Source organism: Lycorma delicatula, chromosome 10 (genome assembly GCF_047948215.1).
Source record: "Lycorma delicatula isolate Av1 chromosome 10, ASM4794821v1, whole genome shotgun sequence".
Classification (NCBI taxonomy): Eukaryota; Metazoa; Arthropoda; class Insecta; order Hemiptera; family Fulgoridae; genus Lycorma; species Lycorma delicatula.
This window is the reverse complement of record NC_134464.1, coordinates 109098588-109123181: the sequence shown is the minus strand read 5'-3', so window position 1 is coordinate 109123181 and position 24594 is coordinate 109098588. Positions and strand designations below refer to the sequence as shown.

The following is a 24594-nucleotide window of genomic DNA, read 5'->3' as shown; positions in this document are numbered from 1 at the left end:
TACAGGTCCTAACCTGCACTGTATCCACTCTAGTTACTGTCTTAATGTCATTTGTTTTTTGGCTATGTTTGTGAAAAGAGATAGTAATGTCGCTGTGGTCGAATACTGAATTCTGAGCAATTTTATTTGTAGGTTAAGTGTTGATAGGTGTTTAGAGGAAATGACTCCTGTGCTTGGAGAAGACTGCCCTCTTTGTACAATATTTAGATGGTACAGAGAGTTTGAAAGAAGAAATTTCAGCCTGAAGGAGACTTCAAGGTCAGGTCGACCATATTTGTATGTGACAGAGGGAAACATTGCTGCAATACGAAAAATGCTTGAGACAGGTGTGTGGTCTATCACCAATTAAAGATGTCCTTAGGTATTAATACATCAGCAGTTCATGCATTTTGTGAGATTACATTCAGATTAGAAAGTTTTGTACCCTCTTTTTTTTTTTTTTTTTTTTTTTTTTTTTGTTTAACCTCCGAGTCCACAGTTAAGCATTACTTGTGACAGTATGAAACTTGGCTGTACTATAATGATGGCGCAACCAAGGCTCAGAACAAAGTGTAAGGGTTGACAGTTGAAGAGAACCCCCCCATGGTTGTTGAAAAATCCAATTGGTGAAGAAGGCTTTAATTTTAAATGTGATAAGAATATTAGATTATGTTGTGTCAGAAATTTGGAAGATAGTTACAGGGAATTAGTAACAGAGAAAGCCTGTCTAACATTGACAAAGCTCTCAAGAATCTGCATCCAAACTCAAGGATGGACACATTGTTTCTTCACTATGATAACCCTCCAGCATACCACTCCAAAGTTTGCTCTGAACATTTGTCCAGAACTGGAATAAAACTGTTAGAGCATCCTCTCTTCAGTTCTGACCTCACTCTGTGTGAGTGCTCTGTCCCCCCCCCCTCCCCCACTGCCATGAGTGAAAAATTGACTGAAAGGGAGGGATTTTATGAGCGATTATGACCTCCTAAGGGCTTGGGACAATGAGTGTGCTCAGATCACTGATGAAACATTTTAGGGTTTCTTTGAAGACTGGTTACAAAGGGTGGAAAATTGTGTAATGTGTGGTAGAAATTATTTTAAAGAATTATAAAAAAAATAAGGATGTATTGCAAAACTTTCCTAGTGCCCTTTATAGAAGAGCTAGAAGATATTCAAAGGCGTAAAAGAAGTTTGGAATTACGAGAGATTACAAAAAAATATATATAAAATTATTTGGATCTGTAGGATCTTATGTGAAGTGACTAATTACCAGGAAGTGTAAACAATTTGGAATTTTTTCTGTGTTTTTTTATACCGATAAAATAATTGTACCAGAGATTTTTATTTTGAACACACCTCACATATATATTATATATACATATGATTCATGAAATGTTACATCCATTCCAAGAATGCATTCATGGAAATCATTTGAAGTAAAAAATTCATCGCATAAAAATATGTTTGAAAATGCTTGCATAGCTATTGAAACTTTTCACCCTAATTCTAGTCTAAAGATAAAGTAATAATGCTAGATTCAAATTCTTGAAACATATAATAAATGGCAAACCTAATGATTTTATTCTGATATTTGAATGATTCTTTTAAATAGTCCCATAACTATACCTAATATAGTTTCTAAGAAAATTATAGTAAAACAAAATTTTGAGCTTAACTAAAAATTTTTATTAATACTTAGAAGTTTTTGTATTAGAAAAAAAACATGTTGTTTAGTTTTCACTAAATTTGTTAAATTACAAATAAATAAACTTTTTAACAAAATTTATCCGATTTTAATTCTAAGACAATTGATATAAATAAATCAAAACAAAACTCAACATTATTAATAAATATTTAACCAGCCAAGAATAATAATTGGCTTAAACCTAAATACATTTAAATACAAATATTGATGAAAATGAACTGAAAAATTATTTTTAATAGTACAATTGTAATTAAGTTCAAATGAATCGTCATATTTGATTGAGTTTATCCAATTTGTGTTTATCATCATCATCATCATTATTTCGTATTTTGCCTAGTGGAAGGTCCCCCCTTAATCCATTGCTGTCTCCAACCATTTCTGTTTCAAGCCTTCTCCTTCATTCTCTTATAGTTTACAATCCTTACCTCATCTGATTAACTTAATCCTTCTTCTTCCTTGCTGCCTTTTTCCACATATTGACCCTTCAGATGCAGTTACAAAGACTCCAGTTGCACTGAGTGTGCTTTAATATTTAAAACTATATTAAGTAATCCATAATAACAATTGTAAAGTGTAAAGTAACATTTAGTATCTGAACACCTTCAAAAAATGCTAAGGTTACGTACATCTCACGCTAAAGTATAATATTATCTCTTGAGCCTCACTCAAAAAAGTCACAATGAATTTTCAAGACGCAATTGTGCAGTCAAATCATCAGGGTCCATAAGTATGAAGAAGTGTGTGTTGTCCCATATTTAGAAAATTAAAATTGTTCAACTTATCCTTTGCTTATATTTATAAATATAAGCAATCTTTGCTAAAAAAGAATGATCACTTATTTTTAAGAAAATAATATTATCCAGTTCTAATCTAATCAGACAAAAGGAAGTGTTTTCATATAACTCAACATAACACTTTGGCTTATGAGAAAAGGCATAAGTTTCTGTTATTTTTAATAAATTTCTGAACCATCTTTAAAAACATCTACAACCAATTTATAAAAGTAATTTTTTTTCTTTTACAAAAATATTATTATCATGTTGACAACATAGTCCTTTGAAGACCACTGCACGTTTTTTTTTTGTCAGGTTCAGTTTTATGTTAAAAAGACCAACTGACAATTTTGCCTCAATCTTATTTTATGCAAGAAAGATGACTGGCAAAATTTTGTCAAGTGTCAAAATAACGTTTGGACAGATCGCATGTTTGGTTATCATGGAGACATGGCAGTCCACTTGATAGAGGGTACGTTTGTTGTTGTTTAAAGTCACATATGAAAATTAATATTCAGATTGTAAACAAAAATAATTATTTTGAACAGCTATTAATGTTTTTATTTTTACAGAACATTCAATTGTTCGTTGCGTAATACGTAAATGTCATTCGTTTGTTATTGTTTTTAGTCAGCCCTGAAACCACATTTTGTTCAGTATGAAAAGGAATGCTTTATTTTATTTATTTTGTTTTTTTACAATCCTGTATTTATTGTCATGTTGTATAGTACGTAGATGAGCCGAGAACATTGCATGCTTATTGTTTTTAGTTTTTTGTGACGTTCAAATCGTAATATTATACTTATTTCATCTTAGTGTTTAGTTTTCTTTTTTCAGGCAATATTTATTAACGAGTTGCTATAATAGGCAAAATGTGAGATACATTTTGACCACCGAGTGAAATTGATTGGGAACTTAAGAATGTTCAACCTGATAGTGATTTGTGTACAGACAGTTCTAAAAACTTAACAAAAAGTAAAAATTTCTAAACAAAATTTACAAATTTGACTAAAATTTATCAATTTCTTGACAAAAATCATGAAATTTTCAGGTTTAACACAAAACAGTACAACAATTCTAAAAGTCATGATTCCTATAGTAAAATAGTTTCTTGATTTTCAAGTTGTGACTTGAAACTAATTTTTTCATTTATTTTTTATTTATTTTTTTTGGGTTCATTAATCTTTAGAAAATTTTTTGAATAAGATATGACCATAAAAAATATTTCTAGTTGGTTTTCCAACAATTTAAAAAAAGCTAATAAGTATCAATAATAAAAAGATTCATAAATTTTGACCACAAGTTTACAGCAAGTCACCATAAGACACTGTGCAGTTTTTTTACCAAAAATAATTTAAGACTCGAATAAAATGTTCAGTTTTTTTTTACAAAAATAATTTAAGACTGGAATAAAATGTTCAGCATTTTAAAAAAAATTAGGGTTCAAATACAGATATAGAAGAACAATTGCTAACATTTACAGAAATCAAACAACAACAGTAATAATTCAAGAACATAAGAAAGAAGCCGTAATAAAGAAGAGAGTTAGACAAGGATATTCCCTATCCCCGTTACTTTTTAATCTTTACGCAGAACTAGCAGTTAATGATGTTAAAGAACAATTTAGATCTAGAGTAACAGTACAAGGTGAAAAGATAAAGATGCTATGAATTGCTGATGATAACGTAATTCTAGCTGAGAGTAAAAAAGATGTAGAAGAAACGATGAATGGCATGGATGAAGTCCTACGCAAAAACTACCGCATGAAAATAAACAAGAACAAAATGAAAGGAATGAAATGTAGTAGAAATAATGAAGATGGACCACTGAATGTAAAAATAGGAAGAGAAAAGATTATGGAAGTAGAAGAATTTTGTTATTTAGAAAGTAAAATTACTAATGATGGACGAAGCAGGAGCGATATAAAATGCTAAATAGCAGTGGAAAAAATGAGCCTTCAATAAGAAATATAATTTGTTTACATCAAAAATTAATTTAAACATCAGGAAAACATTTTTTAAAGTATATATTCGGAGTGTAGCTTTATATGGAAGTGAAACTTGAATGATTGGAGTACCTGAGAAGAAAAGATTAGAAGCTTTCAAAATGTGGTGCTATAGGAGAATGTTAAAATCAGATGGGTGGATAAAGTGACATATGAAAAGGTGTTGCGGCAAATCGATGAAGAAAGAAGCATTTGGAAAAATATAGTTAAAAGAAAAGACAGACTTATAGGCCACATATTAAGGCATCCTGGAATAGTCGTCAGGTAGAAGGAAAAAATTGTGCAGACAGGCAACATTTGGAATATGTAAAACAAATTCTTAGGGATGTACGATGTAGGGAGTATATCGAAATGAAACAACAAGCGCTAGATAGGGAATCTTAGAGAGCTGCATCAAACCAGTCAAATGACTGAAGACAAAAAAAAAATCATTTAAGCATGGGATTTAAAAAATATCTCCAAATATAGTCTGATTCTTAAAGGGTTAATTAGAATATTTAAAAAAATTTGAATGTTGTATATTCTATTTAACATGTACATTAAAATATGTGCTCAAATAACTTTCATTAAAACCATCTGAATTTTCTATTTTGTAATAGTTTAATATTATTTCAAGCATTTAAATTTTTAATTTATTTATATGGACTTTGATCACGAATATTTTTTATTATTTTATAACTGCTTATATATTTTTTTTATTCTGTTCTGATTAAGGTTTTACCATGGTCTCCCTTGATCCATCTAGGCAAATGCTGGGACAGTTCCCAGCATGTATCTGTGTTGGCAAATCTACTCATTCCTAATTTTATCTTTATATTAAGGTCTAATTATAATAAAAGATTTATTTATACATGAATAAGATGTAGTTGTAAAAATGTAAGTTAACATAGAGATATTACATTACATTCAGTGAAGATAATTTACTAATAGATATTTATTCGGTGAAAGTACGATAGATACTTTTCTTTTACTAATAAAACACCCAATAATATAATTTTAATATTTTTTTTAAACACATTCTCCCAAATTTAGATCAGTATGCTAAATAAAAGTATTATCTGCATTTGTTTTTCATTTGATTTTGTTTACATATCAATTTTCTCAGAATAAAGACCAACATAAATTTCAGTAATTTATTTATAAATTAACCAAATTTAATAATCAATTTAAATACCTGTTATTTTAATCAATTCTTAAGTTTTATAACAATTTTCTCAGAAAATACTTATAGTTCCAGGGCCGATTTAAAAAAAAAATCAAATAACATATAAAACAATTAATTTGTTCTATAAGTCCCAAACATTTTTTATATATCATTATTTCATTTCTGAAGGAAAATTATAAAAATAAAATATTTAAATATTTTTTTTTTTAAATGACTCCTGTAGTGAAAGTAAAATTTCATGAATCACATTGTATGTTATTAGTATTAAAAGTAAATACATAAAATACAACCAACTAAGCACATTATAATATTTATATAAAGAGTATTCCTGAGTCACTTAGAAATGCTGCTGATGCATTTTGACTGCTGCCATCTTATAGCCAACTGAAAAAAAGTAATTAAATGAGAAAAAAAAACATCAAAACTGGATCATCGTCATCACCATTTACATGCATGTAAATATGCACACACCTGATTTCCTCCCATTTTGTGGCACAGATATAATCCGACTGGTTTATGGAAATCACCCTTTCTGGCTGCTGAATCAATACAAGTCTTGCCCCCATATCCAAGATTACTATTTAGTAAATATAACTTAAAATATTATTTTACATAGAAATAATCAGCAATAAATGTTCACTCCACAGTAAAAATATTAGATACATAGTACAGAAAAATACCATGAATAATAATTAAAAAAATATTCCATCACTATTTCTAAATACAAGATCTGAATTTTACATAATAAAACTAAAAGTGACATTTAAAAAAATATAATTAACTGAAATTTACAGGCAATGTACAAACTAGACAAAGTGTAAAAAAAAAAAAATACACTGGTTTAAAAAAAAATTCTGGCCTTACATAGGTGCCAAATTTTGAGGCCTATCAATAAACAAAATATAAATCTATCCCTGAGCACTAAAGTGGATTGATAGCAAAGAAGTATAATGAGGATATTTTGAAGTTCATATCACTATAACGAATGCCTCAATGCTGGCACCGATGATGAATGAAGCGAAGCCTATCATACTTAGCTTTCATAAAAAAAAAAAGATCACAGTTATATTTCCAAATTAACAATTTCTACAATCTTTATTTTCAAAAGAAAATAAAATCTGTTGATTTCTTTAGTGGTCCAATAACATTTTACTGACAACTTACTTTTTTAAATCTAAAATATTTTTAAGTTTTTTTAATTTTGAATTCTATTGAATTATTTTATTCTCACTTGAATATGAATAACATAAGACCAAGAGTGTCTTTTGATATCACCAATTCCAAGCCAGGGACCTCATCTTGCAAGCAAAGAAGAAGTGCAGAAGGGAGTATAGACTTTAAAGAAAAAATTTGGGTCGATCGGTCTCTAAATGTAATACCCACCCAATTATAGGGCACCTGACTTAAAAGGAAAAAGTGAAACTGGTCAGTGGTTTAAATGAAAGAAAATACTCCCTGTGACAAAGAGGGCAGAGGAGATTAGGAGAGCAAACCCTGAAAGAAAAGTCTGCAAACTTGGAGGTAATAAGGTAATTCTAACAACAGAATAAACCTACACAGCATTCACAATGTGCTCAGGAGATTTTGTTGTTGTTATTGGCAGGAACCAAAACAGCCTCAAAGTAAATCAAGAGAGGATTGCATAGTAATTTATCTGATTCCTGGAACAGACAGAAATACTCAATTCATGATCTGAAGAAGAACACTGATTATTAGTTTATTTCGATTATCATTTAACCAATCAAATGTACATCTTTGTTCCATTTTTTTGTTCCTATGCTAATTTTTTTTAACTCAAAGTATTAACTGAATTCTATATTTTCAATTATTTACTTCAAGAATTCTAGATTTCTTTGATTGATTCTCTTTCAAAAAAAAAAACACCTTCATGCATCATGAAATCAATCCATTTCAAATCTTATGTATCAATCTACTTTTCAAAATTTTCACGTAATACAAGGGATGTTCAATAATTAATGAGACAAAAAAATGGTTCATTCAACGACAATGAAACTTTTTGAGGGTCAAGTTGGCAACCTTGGGAACACATTTAACCAGTCGTTTGATCATAATTAATCTAAATATAACTCTTTTGTTGATTACAGAATGTCAGCTTGGCTTGAAACATGTATACCAGAAGAGCAATGTTCAGTGGTAAGATTTATAGGAAATTGTGCTAAAATTCCTTGATTACATTGAAACCGCTTCAAACTGTACTTATTAATGTTTATTTGTTCATGCTTTTTATTCAGTTGTATTGCGTTTTGCTGCAGCCATTGTGTCAAATACAGATGGCAAAACTGCTGCACATGCTTCAGTATTCACGTAAATAACATTCATGTGAAATATGATTAATTTCATTAATTTAAGATGATTTCATATGATTAATTTGAGATGTGAAGATTAATTTTAGACATCTCAGATTAGCAATTTCATTTGCTTATAATCTTCTAACCTCCTTACTATCTCATGGATTTTTTTTATAGGTATCAGTTTTATCTATTAAGTACGTCTTGTAATTTTTAATTTCTCTTTTTTTATAAAAGATGAATGCTGTAACAAAATATTTCATATTTATTTCTTCTTCTTTTGTTTTATTTCCACTCTTTTTAAAAACTTAATTCAAATTCTCTACAGTTTTTAATTTAAGAATAAAAACAATTATAGCAATAGACAACATCTTTTCTTTCAGATATTACCAAATCAGAACTTGTTTTTCCTATCCTTCGATTCCTTCCTTAATACATAATTCTACAAAAAAATTGTGGTTGTTAATTTTTGTCATACATTCCTTTGTTCTCATAACATTTTAAAATTTCTTATCATTTATTTTAAACTCTTATCAGTGCTGTTTATTCTGTACACTGATAACCAGATCACAAAATATCTACTATTCTGCAGGAGTACACACTTTATAACTCATGGTATACATCTACAACTAAACTGCATCATTACAATCCCAGGATGAAGTATATCTAGTTAACAATCACATATTGTGATTATGCATACCTAAATGCATCCCTGCTTGTGTATACCTAAATTGGTATTAAGAAATGAATCCTTTTTTAATTAAATATTATCACAAGAAGTAGCCATATAGATTATTGGATTACATACATTAGTATAACAAAAACTAAAATAAATGATAAACTCCTCCATATAGTAACAGTAAATCTCAAACAGCTTGCCACACCTTTTATTATATCTGTACATGATTATGATTGTAACAAAGGTTTAAAATTATAAACTGGCATGTCTAATAGTTTAATAGTTTAATATCTATCTAATCGTCTAATAGTTTTAAAATATCTACAATAAGAGGTTTGTTCAGAAAATAACTGAACATCTTTAATTATGCACCAATGGAGATATTTAGTGACTGTTCTGCATAACCTCCTCTGTAACCACATGTTTTTGGATTATTGATACTCATTTCATTTTCATGTTATTCTTATTTGAATGCAACATATTTAAGTGTTAGTAGCGATTTTTGTAATATGTGATTTTTTGACGATTGAACTTTTGTTTCAATTTTGTAGCCGTAAATTCAGATTTTGTCTCCCACTATGATCCTTTGCATGAATTGTATCATCATCATCATCATCGGCTTGTTCAAGAAGTAGCTGACAAATGTTCTTTCTGTTGTTCGGTCATCAAACAAGAGGAACAAACTTTGCTGGGACTCAATGCATGTTCAATTTTTCAGTCAAAATGTCATGGCATGATCTGATTGAGATGCTAACCTCTTTTGCAAGTCCTCTGACAGTACAAAATTTGTACCCACCAGATTGTTGACTTTCTAAATGCGGGTGTTATCAGTTGAAGTTGAAAGCCTTCCTGGTCGAGGGTCATCTTCAATCAACTGACAACTACTTTTAAATCATAAAAACCATTTGTGTAAGATCACCATTTCGGTATTTGTTCAAAAGTTGAAACGTTTCTGTGAACATTTTCCCCGGTTTCACACAAAACATTATGTTCTATCATTGCTGCCGAAAATCACTACTAACACTTAAAGATGTTGCACTCAAATAACAATAACATGAAAATTAAATGAAATATCTACAATCCACGAACATATGATTAAAGAAGAGGTTATGCGGAACACAATGATGCCAACCACATGTCACTAAATATCTCTACTGGTGCGTGAACAAAAATATTTAGTTATTTTCTGAACAGACCTCGTATTATAGATATAATATTATTTAGATGTTATTATAGGTATATTCACACACATTTACTTTACAAGTTCCTGGAATAACTAATTAATGTTAGAAATAATTATCAAGAGGGAAATTATTCTTTAATAGATTAAAAGTATTTATGATGTTAAACTATGGTTGGTGTTGCATTTCCATTCCTTGTAAAATAATAACGCTTACATGTTTATGTAATGCAAATTTGACTAACATACTGTACATTTTGTAATATAAATTTGATTACTTTTCTTAACATATCTTATTATCTATAGAAACTAATCAGAATAAATGGTTTTAAATAAATATGACAAAAAAGTGGGAATTCTCTTATAAGACAATTCATGTTAGATTCATTCATACAATTAATAAGTATATTGCATGATATATGTAACAACTCTGAAGAGCCTACACCATACTCCCACCTTATCTGCAAGTCTTAAACTTGATCAGCAGCTAATTTTTACTAATTTCCTTATATAAATTCAACTCTAAAAGATAAGAATTTCAAGGGAAATTCTTTCCTTTTAGAGCTGATTCAAGAATGGTAAATTAATGAAGAACACGTTTCTACAAATGGGTTACACGAATATTAAAAAAAAATTTCAGAAAATTTTTGAAGATAACTTGTTTATATAAATAAATTCTTCTCTATAATCAAATCTATAACAATAATAAATTAAATTTATTAAAAACACAAAAATATATTTATAAAATAATAATAGTAATAAAAATAGTATAATACATACCTCGCCAGATGCAACTACATCACCAGGTACAAATAATTCAGGATATACATTTTCTAAATACCATTTAAATGATTTACAACCTAATCTCTTCCTCAAATGTTTTTTTATTCACCCTAAAAAAAGTATTTTCAATTAAAAAAAAATTTTTTTTTTTAATAGTTTCAATTCAATTTAACACTACTACTAATATAATTAAGCTATAATATAACTTAATATTGCACCATAAAATTGCTAGTCTAGTTTTAATGAATTATGTAAGCTGTGTTATTGGTTCATTACAACCGATTTATGTAATTCATCATTTATAACACTTTCTATTTGTTTTCATTCCTATAAACTGGTTATTGGAGTAAGATGAACATCTATTTTCATTCAAAATGTAATATTAACACATATATGCATTTAAAGTTTATGCTAAACCAATATGTAGTAAAATAATTATTTCACCTTTACCTAAAGTTCCTAAAGACCTGTTTTTCCATATATAAAATTTTGATTTATGTGCATTTTATCTAAATAAGCAATTTTCCTTTAACTATAATTATTCATTTTAGACATTTTCTCAAGTAATTTCACTTGTGCACATAAACTGTCTGGGTATTCGATTTTCTTTTAACATTATACATGCTATATATATAACTATTCTGTTTATAATACACATGTAAATTTTTTAGTTGTAGATAGCAGTAATCTTTTCAGTGACTGGGCATTCATTGATATAAAGCTTAAAAATTGATTATCACACTACTAGTACAACAAAATAGTTTAAGCTTTTAATATTACTTTGTTTTTAACATTTTCTTAGTTGATAAAAAAAATGACTGTCGTATGAACCCTCTGAAGATTTTTCATTAATCTCATTTTATGCGAGGAACATGATTCAGTAAAATTTCATCTGTCAAAATGACATTTGTAATGATCACATGTTTGGTTGTCATGGCAAACATGGCAGTCCACTTGATATAGGTTACATTTGTTACTGACTAAGTCATTTGTGACATCAGAATTAATATTGCAATGTTAAACAAAAATTATTATTTTGAACTTAATAATTGTTTATGTTTTTATTTTTAGAGAAAATTTTTATTTTAGGCGTGTTCATCATGTAATATGTAAATACTGTTAGTTTGTTGTCGTTTTGAGTTGGCTGTGAAATCATAGTTCAATCAGAGTGAAAAGAATGCTTTATTTTATATTAGTTTTTTTATAATATTATATTTATTGGTGTGTTGTATAATACGTAGATGAGCCAAAAGGATTGTGCGTTTATTACTATTTTTAGTTGTTTGTGATATTTGAATTGTAACATTATACTTATTTCATCATAGTGTTTTGTTTTATTTTTTCTGACAAAAGGTATTACCAAGCTGCTGTAATACACAAAATGAGCGGTGTATATCAAACATCTAACACAACGTAAAATTGATCAGAAATTTAGGAATGTTCAATCTGATAGTAATTTTTCTATTGTCTAAAAAACTTAACTTTACAATAACTAAAATTTATCAATTTCTTGCCAAAAATCATGAAATTTTCAGGTTTCATAGTTCTAAAAATCATGATTCCCATAGTAAAATTGGTTGAGTTTGACTAGTTTTTTTTTGTTTTTTACTTCCTTGTATGAAGTAAAGGAAGTATTGTGATCATGAAAAATTGTTGTTTTCAGATTTCAACGGAATCACCCATGAATCCATTTTGACTATTTTCGCCGTGACGTCTGTACATATGCACGTATGTATGTATGTACTTATATATCTTGCATAACTCAAAAACAATTAGCTGTAGGATGTTGAAATTTTGGATTAGGACTGTTGTAACATCTAGTTGTGCACCTCCCCTTTTGATTGCAATCGACTGAACCAAAAGTGTCCAAAAAAAAGCCCAAAATAAGAAAACTGCGGATTTTAGACTTATAACTGCAGTACTAAACCCTCATTGAGAGATTTTTAATGATGTATCATAAGTGGTACTTATTTTCATTGGTTCCAGAGTTATAGTCAAATGAAATTTTAATTAATTAAATATTTGGATCTTATAAGGGGAAGGCACATTGGTTGGAATCAGACTTCATCTTCTTTTTTTTAACTTTTGTAATTTAAATATATTGATTTATTAACCTCCAATTGTAAAAAAAATTTACAATAAATAATTATTGAATAACAGCAATAAAATAAAAAATATGAAAAATATCAGAAGTTATTAATGAAATAAAATTTTATGTACTTTTTATTTTTAGAAAAATGTGTATATATAATTTAATAGGCATGCAAGTAATGTGGTGTCCACATGAGATTTGGTGAAACATCTGATGATTATTTTTTTTTTTTTTCATTTTGTTGATGGTTACATCGTAACAATTTAAAAAAACACAGCATTAGGTAGATATAAGACATACATTTATTTAAAGAATAATGAAGGGACTTTTACTCTATTCTAATGTTTCCTGTAAGATTGTTGAATTAATAATCTTATAAATATTTGATATTAATAACTAATATTTTAGCAATTGTGTAACTGTTTGTTTTATTAAAGAATTGGAGAATCATATCTTACTTTCAAATGAAATAAGTTTGAATCGAGTGCAGCAAAAAAAGTGTATATGTAATTTAATAGTACAAGGAAGTCCAGTCATGTGATGGTATCCATATCAGGTTTTTTTATATTTGTTTTTGGGTTCTTTAATCTTTAGAAAACTTTTCAAATAAGATATGACCACAAATAAACATTTCTAGTTGATAATGGATTAGAATTCTTACAATTTAAAAAAAAAACTGCTAAAAAATAACAGGGTAACAAAAAATTTATAAATTTTTTAGCATAAGTTTAGAAATAGGTTTTATGAAGTTAAGTTTAGTCGTGTGGTAAGAAATAAAAGTAAAGTGACACCATGACTTTATTGAGCAGCATTTACTGCAGATTTTTACAGTCACATGGTGAACATTAAAACATGTAAATCAAAAGAAATTGTTAAAAGTTATGCACATGCCTGTGAAAGAAACTTCAGAAGTAATTTATTCATAATAAATTAAAAATAATAAACCTTTTCCCACTCTTTACAGATTTTTATTTTTTAATTCATGTATTTAAAGAAAAATCTCCATGGTGAGGAAGATTTTCTGATAAAAAAATATTAAATAATCAATATTTAAGGTAATTTTGGGTCAGTTCAAGCTGTCATCAAACTTATATAAATAATAATAATAAGTAAATAAAATAAAGATTAAAAATTACAAACCAAGCCATTTCCAACATGCTGATAATAGTATTTGGCATATTCATCCATCCATACTTCAGCTAGTCGAATTGAATTTCTTTTCAAAACATTAACACCAGTTCTCCATTTGTATGGTGAACGTTTTCAAAATATATAGCCGACATGTGAACATGGAACGATTTCCAGTGTTCCGCCACACATCCATGTCTACAAAAAATAATATAAATACATTAAAAAACAAATAATATATGTATTTACAAATATAAATAAATAGCTTGATCTACCAAGTACAGAATAAAATTAAATTAGGTAATATGACACTATTCTTTTTGAGGGCGAAAAACGTCTATCATTGCCCGGATTTTTTTTTTTTAATGAAAAAAAAGAAGAAATTAAAAACTAATCTAACAGATTTAAAACTTAAAACTAATATCACAGGTAAAAACTAAAATAAAAACAAAAGTAAATATAATTTAACAAGATCTGAGATGGGTGTAAAAGGCCCAATCTTGGATAACAAAAAGACTAAAAGAAAAAAAATAGAAAGAAAAAAAGCTAAAAAACATAAAAACACTAAAATAAAACTTAAAACTAATACAAATTATATAATAAAAAATTAAAACTAAGTTAAAAAAAAAATAAAAATGTGAAATGAAACTTACAACTAATATCACTAAAATCTTACAACTAATATCACAGACAAAGTTTTTTTAAAATATAAAAAAAAACTATATAAAATTTGACAAATTCCGATACGGAGTGTAAAAGGCACACACACATTATATATAAATATATATATATATATATATAATAATTAAACTGTATTCTTTGGTTAGACAAATATATATATAAACTAAATAAGTTAGAAAATTATCCAAATTAATAGAAAATTTTCTTATGCAATTCATTAGGTCAACAACCAAACATACAAAATAACAAAAGCAGAAAACCCCCACAACTAAAAATGTAATCATTTTCATAGATACTCCCACCACCATTCCAATGATAACATTTAGTTACAACCCAAACAAAAAATACTAATCCTAAATTAATTAACCTAAATTACACAAAAAAAAGCCAAAATAAACAAATAACCAATAAAATACAATCAATTTTAATCTATTAAAATACATTAGCATATGTAATACTTAAATCAGATATGTCCGTTCTATTATTTATAGAATTTATATCCTTTTTAATGCGGATCATCTCAAATATATTTCTTTTTACGAAATTAGGTTCCCTTTCTAAAATTTTTACTTTATCATAATCAAATTTATGTTTTTTGGCTTTTTCATACTTATTCGATGGAGTAATTTCATTTTTCCTATATTTATGTATCTCAATACTTTTTTTAAATATTGGGATGTTTGTCCAATATAACATGCTGAATAACCACTATACAGATTTTGCTTCTTTGTTGGCGCCTTTAATTTTGGAAAAATGTTACCGATTGTATTGTACCTACTGTGAGCCACCATCAGTACATTTTAAAAATTTTTTTTTATATTTTCAGACAAATCAGGATCATATTGAAGCGCCAAATATTCTTTTTCATATTCTCTTTTTTATAAAAAAATGTATTGTAAAGCCTATAAATTCTAGACTTCACACAATTTTATCAATAAAACTTTTGGAATAGTTATTTTCCAAAAGCAACTCTCTAACTTTTTTAATTATTATCTGTCTTTCTTTAGGATATATACATAGGATGTATTTCTTTAGCATACATATATATATATATATATATATATGTGCGTGTACATGAAACTAAACTTTAGCCCCAGGTTGGAGCTTTTTATATCGCACATTAATTGGTTCCTGGTTCCTGGATTGATCAAGTAAAAAATAAACTTAATATTTCAAGAGGAAATCCAACAGAGAATCAGCTGAAAGACACCATAATAAACCACCAGTGAAAAAGAGATCTATGTTAAGAAAAAAAATGGTAAATCAATATGAAAAGAATGATCTACCTTTATGTAGCAATAAAAAAACAAGTCAAACAACCACATAAAAAAAAAAGGCGTGCATCACTAAGCACAGTCGACACCTATCCACCCCAGAATCCCTCAGGTGATAGCAATATCCTTATCCATAATAAAAATAATACATTTTACTGATCAATGGATTTTCTACTGACCAGCTTAAATAAATGCAATAAATTTCTTTTGTTCAGATACAAAAAAGAGTCACCTTTTCAATTAAAAACCCTATATTATATAGACATTTAATGACATTATACAAAAGGGTTGTCTTCTTCATGATTCATAATTATTTAGATTGAATAAAAATAGTAGCAATAATTTAAGTCTTTAAAATGTCAAAACAGATTTTAAAACAGCCTAGGTAAAAAAAGTGAACCACCAGGTTGGTCTAGTGGTTAACGCGTCTTCCCAAATCAGCTGATTTGGAAAGTCGAGAGTTACAGTGTTCAAGTCCTAGTAAAGCCAATTATTTTTACATGGATTTGAATACTAGATCGTGGATACCGGTGTTCTTTGGTGGTTGGGATTCAATTAACCACACATCTCAGGAATGGTCGAACTGAGAATGTACAAGACTACACTTCATTTACACTCATACCATCTTCATTCATCCTCTGAAGAATTATCTAAACGGTAGTTACCAGAGGCTAAACAGGAAAAAAGAGAGAGGTAAAAAAAGTGAAGCTGTCAACAACATATTCAGGCCCCAACATACTCATATATTGGGGATCTGAGCATATCCAGGCCCCAGAGCCTTTAAGTCTCTTTGCTCTTAAAATGAGAGCCTCAATGGAAGCTTTGCTTTATAATAAACTGCTTAAAATCAATCTTTAAAAAATCAGTTCCAACCTTTTCTTATAAACCTAGTAGTACGATCAGAACTGCTAGACTCATAAAATCAAGAGAAAAGGGATCAATGAAAAAAAGGTGATAAAGTAGCAAAAAAAAGGACATGAATAACACATGTCTCACCATCCCCAACAAATTTTTTTGGGAGGAAGAAAAATCAGGGTACTTACCCAAATGAGAATAGCACATTGCTGATGTAGGACTTTTTTTTACATTCACCATACTATACAACATACATAACAACATTAACTGCTTTTCTTCCAGAAAAAAAAAAAAGAATGCTTAGGCCTCATCATCCTTTATGGAGGTCTGAATAAGACTGAGCACTGTCTGAACGATCTTAGTTTCCTAAGGGGAACTTAAATTATACATAAAAATTTTCTTTTGTAAAATTTTGAGATACCTAACTAATAAGACCTAAATTTTCCTGCCAGTGAGACCGATAGCAACCAAAATTAAATAGTATCATTGCAACAGATATAGAAATTATCATGTCAAATTTCATCCAAACCAAGTATGAAGATATCAAGGAAAAAATAAGCCAACTTATCTATAAATAGATCTTTCATTGTTAAAATTGTGTTTTTTGATTAAGTGGGTCCATATGAAATGTCAAGATGTTCAAACCACGACATTCAAAGTTTGATCTGATTTGCATACTTTCCCTTATAGAGTGTAATGTATAGTTATATTAGCCAAGAAGGAATAGTAAAAACATTATTAATCATAAATGAATTTAAAACGGATGAAAAAAGTATAAAAAAAAAAAACAGACAATGAAAAAGTGAAGATTTATATTCTTTGGTCAGCTTGTCAGAATAGTAAAAACAGGTTAACTTAGAAAATATAATGAGATAGAGGTAAAATAGATTAAAGAAGTTAAAAAAAGGACAAAATTTAAAATGTATATCAGAAAAAGACTTATACAGTACATTCGGAAAGTTTTTTTGCAGTACTCCAGTACGCTTTAGAATTATGAGGTGTGTTCTGTTTTTTTGGCATTAGGTTGGTTGCTTGTTGGGTTCGTTGAATGTTGTTTAGTAATAAACTAAGACATCAACTGTTGATTTGTGACTGAACGTGCTTCGTTTTGCTTTGTATTGTTTCGTCTACCAGAATCATTAGTAGTGACAAACAATGGTTCTTTTGGTAGAGGAATAAATTTTTCTTGTTGAACACATCTTTCATAAAGATAACAAGTATACTGATTTAGCGAAGCACAAGTTTTCTGAAAAGTATTCAAAAATATTCCTGTTTCCCACTCCAATGCAGTTCAAACTCTTATCTAAAAATTTCATGCAACAGGCTCTGTTGAAGACGCTGATCGAAGTGGAAGACCACCTAAGCTAATTGAACAGGAGCTACTGATATTTCAGATGCTATAACATAAAGCTCAAAGAAAGAAATGAAAGTTTTCCCCTACAAAGTAATTTGTTATGTTACATTTTTTTATAGATGAAGCGTGGTTTCATCTGGGAGGATATATTAATTCACAAAATACTCTACTGTGGTCGATAACTAACCCTCATTTACACAAACAAGCTTTACACGAAGCAAAAATTTGAGTCTAGGTCGGTATGAATAGAACACGCATTGTAGGTCCAATCTTTTTTGAAAATACAATTAATAGTGATCGTTACTGTGCTATTTTAACAAACTTCATTAGTCTGTAAACAAACATGGAAATTAATAACAGTTGGGACCAACAAGATGGCGCCACGCGACACAGCTAACAGGTCAATGACTTTTTTATAAAACATCTTTGGTGAACAAAACATTTCGAGGGATTTGTGACCTCCAGAATACTTTCTACAGAGGGCTGTGAAAGAAGAAGTGTATCGCAACAGATCATGTACGATTGGCGAACTAAAAACTGCAATAACAATATATACGCAAGACATTCAAGTACAACTGGTTAAAGTAATTGGAAACAAACTGAAACATTTGCAGCGTTTATAAACTATTCATCTTTTATAAACTATTCCAGTTATTATAATATCAGTTTTTATAAAATAATGAAACAAAAATTCAAAGTAATAATTAAGAAAGTTTTATCATTACAATTCCATAATCCCAGTGCACAGCAACTTTCCGAATGCACTGTAGAATTAACACCTTTTAAAATCAAATTTATGATGTTAAAAGGTTTACAAGAACAAAAGACCTGGAAAGAAAATCAGAAAATGAAATGCCCAAAGCCCAAAGAACATGCGAAACGAATGAAGAGGTACTGGGAAGAGAGAAAACAGCATAGGAGAAAGAACTTAAGGAGTTAAGAGTTAAAACAATATCCTAAAGTGACTAAAATCAAAAAGAAAAAAGAAACAAATACATATAAAAACAGAGGTTATAAATAATTTTAAAACAAAGCATACAATATTAATAAAATTTAAAAAAATAAAAATTTATAAATCAAAAATCAACTGACCTTAAAAGATAATTCAAGATTTTCTCCACCCCATATATCAAATCCACATCATAAGTGCCAAGTTTTTCAAAGAAATCTTTGTCAATACTAAATAGACATCAATAACAGGACAAACAACCGTTGTTGGATCTAATGCAATTCTATCAAGTAGTGGTTCTAGTATGTAGTAGCATACGACTGCCACAATGTAGTGATAAATACAAGTAATAAAACAAATTGAATATAATAAGAAAGTGTTTGGAATATTTTTTTTTTTGTAAGTTTTAGAATTGATCAGCCTTAGACTAAGATTCTAAAAGATGAATTGTTACTTGCCATACAGCATGTTGGCAATGTACATTCATTTGCTAAAGCTTTATCGTGATCTGTGGACTACTTCTCAAATAATATCAGAACTCATGAGCTTGGCCGAGAACCTGCTTGAATTATGAAGTCAGTTAAAAATTAAATATTTAAGGTGTATTTTAAAACTAATCCAGGAACTACAAGGTCAAACTATGTGAACATCATCAATAGTGGTTAATCTGTAATGTCAAGTATAAATAATATGAAAAATATGAGAAAATCAGTAAATATCAATCCTACTTATGCAAAATTCCATTACAAAAAAAGGCAATACAACAATTATATGAATATTTTTTGTCTTTCTATAAAGTACTATGTGATTGCAATATAATTTATAGTTTCTGTTGGAATATTAATGCTATATACACCAATAGACATATTATTAGTATTATTTCTAATTAATTATTAATGTTGTTAACTACTTAATTATTTTTTTTATGTGGTTAATATAACTATTATGTAATAATAATTATTATGTAACAGTAGATATATTAATTATTATATAAAGCCAGAAATTAAAATTAAAAAATAATGTTCCTACCATAAAAACCTGCAAATTTAAGTAATTTTTTTTTTTACAAGTCCTGTGTGATTATGTTAAACCGAAAAAATTAAAATAGATAGTCGAATGCGTCTATTAAATACTTTAAATAAAGGGGAATCCTGATACTTATTTTTACCAGATTCTACAGCAACATCAATAATGCAATATTTATATATATTTTTTTCAAACTGAAGTGAATAGAGGACCCCATGAAGTAGTAGAACTGATCTCTGATGAAATTCTTTTATTTACTTGTGCCAAAGGAAATGTAGTAAAAAAGAAAAGTTTCTATACCACAATACTAATAAATTTGTTAATTACAAAAAACCTTGGAATTTAAAGTGCCTAGAGAAGGAATAACACTCAAATTATCACAATGTTCAGTTTATCTTAGTTCACATATATAGAATCTTTTTTTGACAAGAATGGTTTGAGTATTGGAATATTTTAATTTCTGTTAAATGACTGCTGCAGTGGCACACAGTGGCCAAGTAAATCAAGACTTGCACCTCTTGAACACCATTAATAAAGTTTCCTGTGCTTTCTTAAAGGTACAATGTGTTTTGAATATCACATAATTTTTTTTCAATTTTTTGTTAATTTAAAATGATTCAAGGGATATAATGTATTTAATGGTAGAGAGAGGTAGAGTTCCACTGAATTCTATGGCACTACTCTGTTTCACAGACCAAGAACAGAATAGTTTGTTTGAAAAAATGGTTGTTAAAAAAATGTTTATTATAGACATATATATCCATTTTTTAATAAGTCATTACACACTATAAAGGAAATAAGTACATAACGAGTTTAACTTTGAATGTATCATTTCAAATAATTTTGTAAAATATTACTTTTATGTTAATTATGGGAAGCCATCAATCAGACTTTCAGATTTGTTTAAATTTAAATGGCATAAAAGAGATTTACAAATATCAATAGGTAAAACAAAAAAACTCAAATTCATCTTTGCATCTCTTAATTTCAAATTTTAGACATGAAACTGACATTACCAATATAGTGAAAAAAGGAAGAGGTAAATGTTTGTCATGTATTTACTCAGATTTGTGGAATGAAGTAGACGTCTAAGAAGATGTACAAGAAGTATGTAGAAACGTTAAATATGTATGTTACTTAATCTGTTTCTTAGAGTACAAAGAACAAATGTGCACTAGACATGAGTTCTGGTAAACTAATTCTCTAAAGGAGAAGGTTAGGAATGAGGAAATAATTTTATGAAATTGAATATGGAGAATCCAAGATAAAAATTAAATGATTTGAAATTAAAAATAAAATTAATTTGTACTAGTAAAATTTTAATTGAGCTTGAAAAAGATGTAGTTTGTAAGTGTGGATTCATAAAACCATGCTGAAGAATAGGAGACTAATAAGGGTTTGGAAACAAGTGAAGCACTTACAGGGAGTAGTCAGGCATGGAATTTGAGAAGCAGAAGATGATTATAATGGCTGAATAAGTTCAATTAGTATAAATAAATACATTAATGTATTCTATTATTATTCAATTATTATTAAAAAAAAAACAACGTGATAAAGGAATCATATTTAGAGAACATTAAAAAAGTTTTATTTACCATTCATTTCATATTACAATTTTCATAATCATGAGTAGTGTTTTTTTCAAACTATATGTGTTATGTGCATATAAATAAGGATTTAATAAATATAATTAATTTTGCTGTTCCAGGCATTTGTACATACATCTACAGCTTACTCAAACTGTCTTTTAAGTAAAATTGAAGAAAAAGTTTATGAACCACCCATTGATGATAAACAATTAATCATTATAACAGATGCCGAGATGATCAGCAGTTGGGTCAACTTACACCCATGTAATAATAATTATTGTAAATCTTATAACAATGCAGTAATTTTTTAAAACAAACTTTTATCTTTAGTAAGACATTTTTATTGAGTACTATTGCCATAGGTGTACATCATATGTTCAAATTAAGTCCAATTGACAAACTAATCTACAAAACTGGGTGGCGTTCATTATATCTGGTACAATACTACTTGGAACAATCACAAAAATGATGACAACATTAAGTATAACATTTCTTAATATTCCTGCTGATGCTATGAATACTGTCGCCCATAACAGAATGAACATGAACCATTGACAAACTAGTATATGCAGGTGTAATTAGACCATTATAGGTATAAATCTGCGTTTAATTTCTTTCATGAATATCAATGTGGATTCCGGCTGGACCACAGTATTGCAACAGCATTATTAAAAATACCTAATAATATCCATCTAGCTTTGAATCAATGACATATGACTTTCACCTAATAATACTATTTTAAAGCCTTTGCTATGTTCTTCATAATATTCATTTAAATAAGTTAAAAATATATATGTAATAAATGTAATGTATATGTTTATACTCATAAATTATATTAAATAATAATTTTTACTTAAATAATATTTCTAATGCTGCAAATAAAGCATTGATATTGTCTCATTAGTTGCAAGGGCTGAATATTATCATTTGTCTTTAAATGTGGATAAAACAAAACATATATACTGGTGGCTGATATGTAACTTTACAACCATCCCCTCTAATGTTTTTTATAATAGAGATAACTGGAACTGAATTTTGGGCAATCAGAATTTAGTTTTAATTACATAATTTATCTCATATTATCAAACTCTTTAAAATGATATATCAAATGACCGTTGTCTCGTTTGAAATTTTTGAGTTTCTCCTTAACCCCACCACCCAAAAATTAAAAAGAATGATATATAACTTCAATGAAGTAAGCCTTTGGTGCAAGTAGTAAGAACAATACAAACTGAAACCAATTATCTCAATCATAAAAAGAATTAGAGAGGGATGTAAGTTGCTTTTCAGCCACCCAGTATATGTTTTGTATATATATATATATACACAAGATATTTAGAGAGATACAGCGGGAGAAGGGGGCTATCCCTAACTCCTTGGTAACATCATCACTTCAAGTCACTTACATGTTTCCATAATGATATTTTATAATGACTAGTCTATATTAAGTTATTAAGGCTTGGAATTTTGTTTGACAAAACCCTGAGTTCTTCTGTTGAGGTTACTCGTGTATGTGTTGATGGAGGTATGCACCAACATAAATGGCAATAATGATTTCTTATAGTCTATCTTCAAAAGCAAGAGTACTTGTTCCTTTTCTCTAATTATTGCTCAGTAGTTCATAATGATTTTAACTATTACGGATAACAATCATAACCTTATTTTGCTGTTTTCTGTGTGTTTCAAAGATGAAAGATACTATTTAATGTTTATGTTTAGTAACTTTTTCACATAACTGGAATATTATCTTTGCCAGACTAATTAAGATGAACCCTTATTTGTAAAACTATGATTAAGACTGTGCAATAATCAAAATCCAAGTTTAATAGGATGAATGCTTCAGAGAATGAAAATTTTAGAAGCTTGAATAGTTTTAACTTTCAGTAATTTAATCTTTAGTGTCATTTAGAAAAAATAGTACTGTAACATATTCTATAGAAATTACTAAAAAATTAAAATAGCTATTTTAATATTTTTTGAATAAGATTACAACAATAAATGTTCATAAATTTAGAAAGTGCAAAATCAATAGTGAATGAACAATAACTAGCAGGTAATGAATAATATTGTACGTGGAAAAGGATTAATTTGAGTTAGCCAAACAAATTAATAATCTCTGAACTTCTAATTATCCTACATAAAGTTCTCATTATTCTATTTTGCCTACAAATTTAAACACAGTTTAAGGAAAACTCTAAATTCCTCTAACATTTTCCAGTATTGGAGAAGATACTTTTCACTACATGTTCTTTGTCACATAAGATTTGGTCTCGTTTTGTAGGCCACTTCCAAAAATTAGGCATCTTTCCATAGAATTTACTTCATATTTATATTTGTTTCATGGAATTTACTTCATATTCATTATCTTTAATACTTTACAACTAATCTAGAAAATTCTGAACCACCGTACAAAGCTATTATGTAATTACAAACACAAAAATTTTCACAATTAGGTAAGTCAGAACTATTATTATTAATAAAGTTCATAGGTATTTATATCACATTCATCACTATCACTGGTATTTATTTCAGCTTTGTTGCTCATATTGATACGCAGGTAATATCTCATCAGACATTTTTTTATTATGTTTTTCTTACGCTTGCCTTTTTCTTCACTGTTTCAACACTTGTTGCATAATTAACTGTTTTTCTTTCTTCTCCATATATTTTTATTTCTGTGCAAATTTTGCTTTTTTGATGATAAGCATCAGACATTTTTTTATTTATACTTATGTTGTTTGACTTTATTCTTTTTACCCCATCATTCTTCTTTGGAAAATACAGGTTTTTTTTTTTTTAATGAGATGTGCAAGCATCAACTACTATTTCAGATTTCATTGGTAATAAGCTTTTTAACCAAATCTTTGATATAAAATACATTTTCTGAAGGATCAGAGGTGACAGATGAATTTATGATAATATTATTAACGAGATGGTTATCACAAGATTCTATTAAATCTACATTTAAATTCTCTTTATCAGTTTCTTGAGATTCTGCTTTTCAAGAATTGGAATCAAGGTTTTCTTTTTTTTGTTTAACATTCTCAATGTCTTTTCCATTATTTTCT

At 28.3% G+C, this 24594-nt stretch overlaps 1 long non-coding RNA gene and 1 pseudogene across 2 annotated transcripts in view; both read right to left on the bottom strand.

Moving 5' to 3' along the window:
* Positions 1-24594, bottom strand: part of LOC142331547 (uncharacterized) — a 162627-nt gene that overhangs the window by 25872 nt on the left and 112161 nt on the right. The window lies entirely within an intron of this gene.
* LOC142331623 (putative polypeptide N-acetylgalactosaminyltransferase 9) lies at positions 10576-19146 on the bottom strand (annotated as a pseudogene).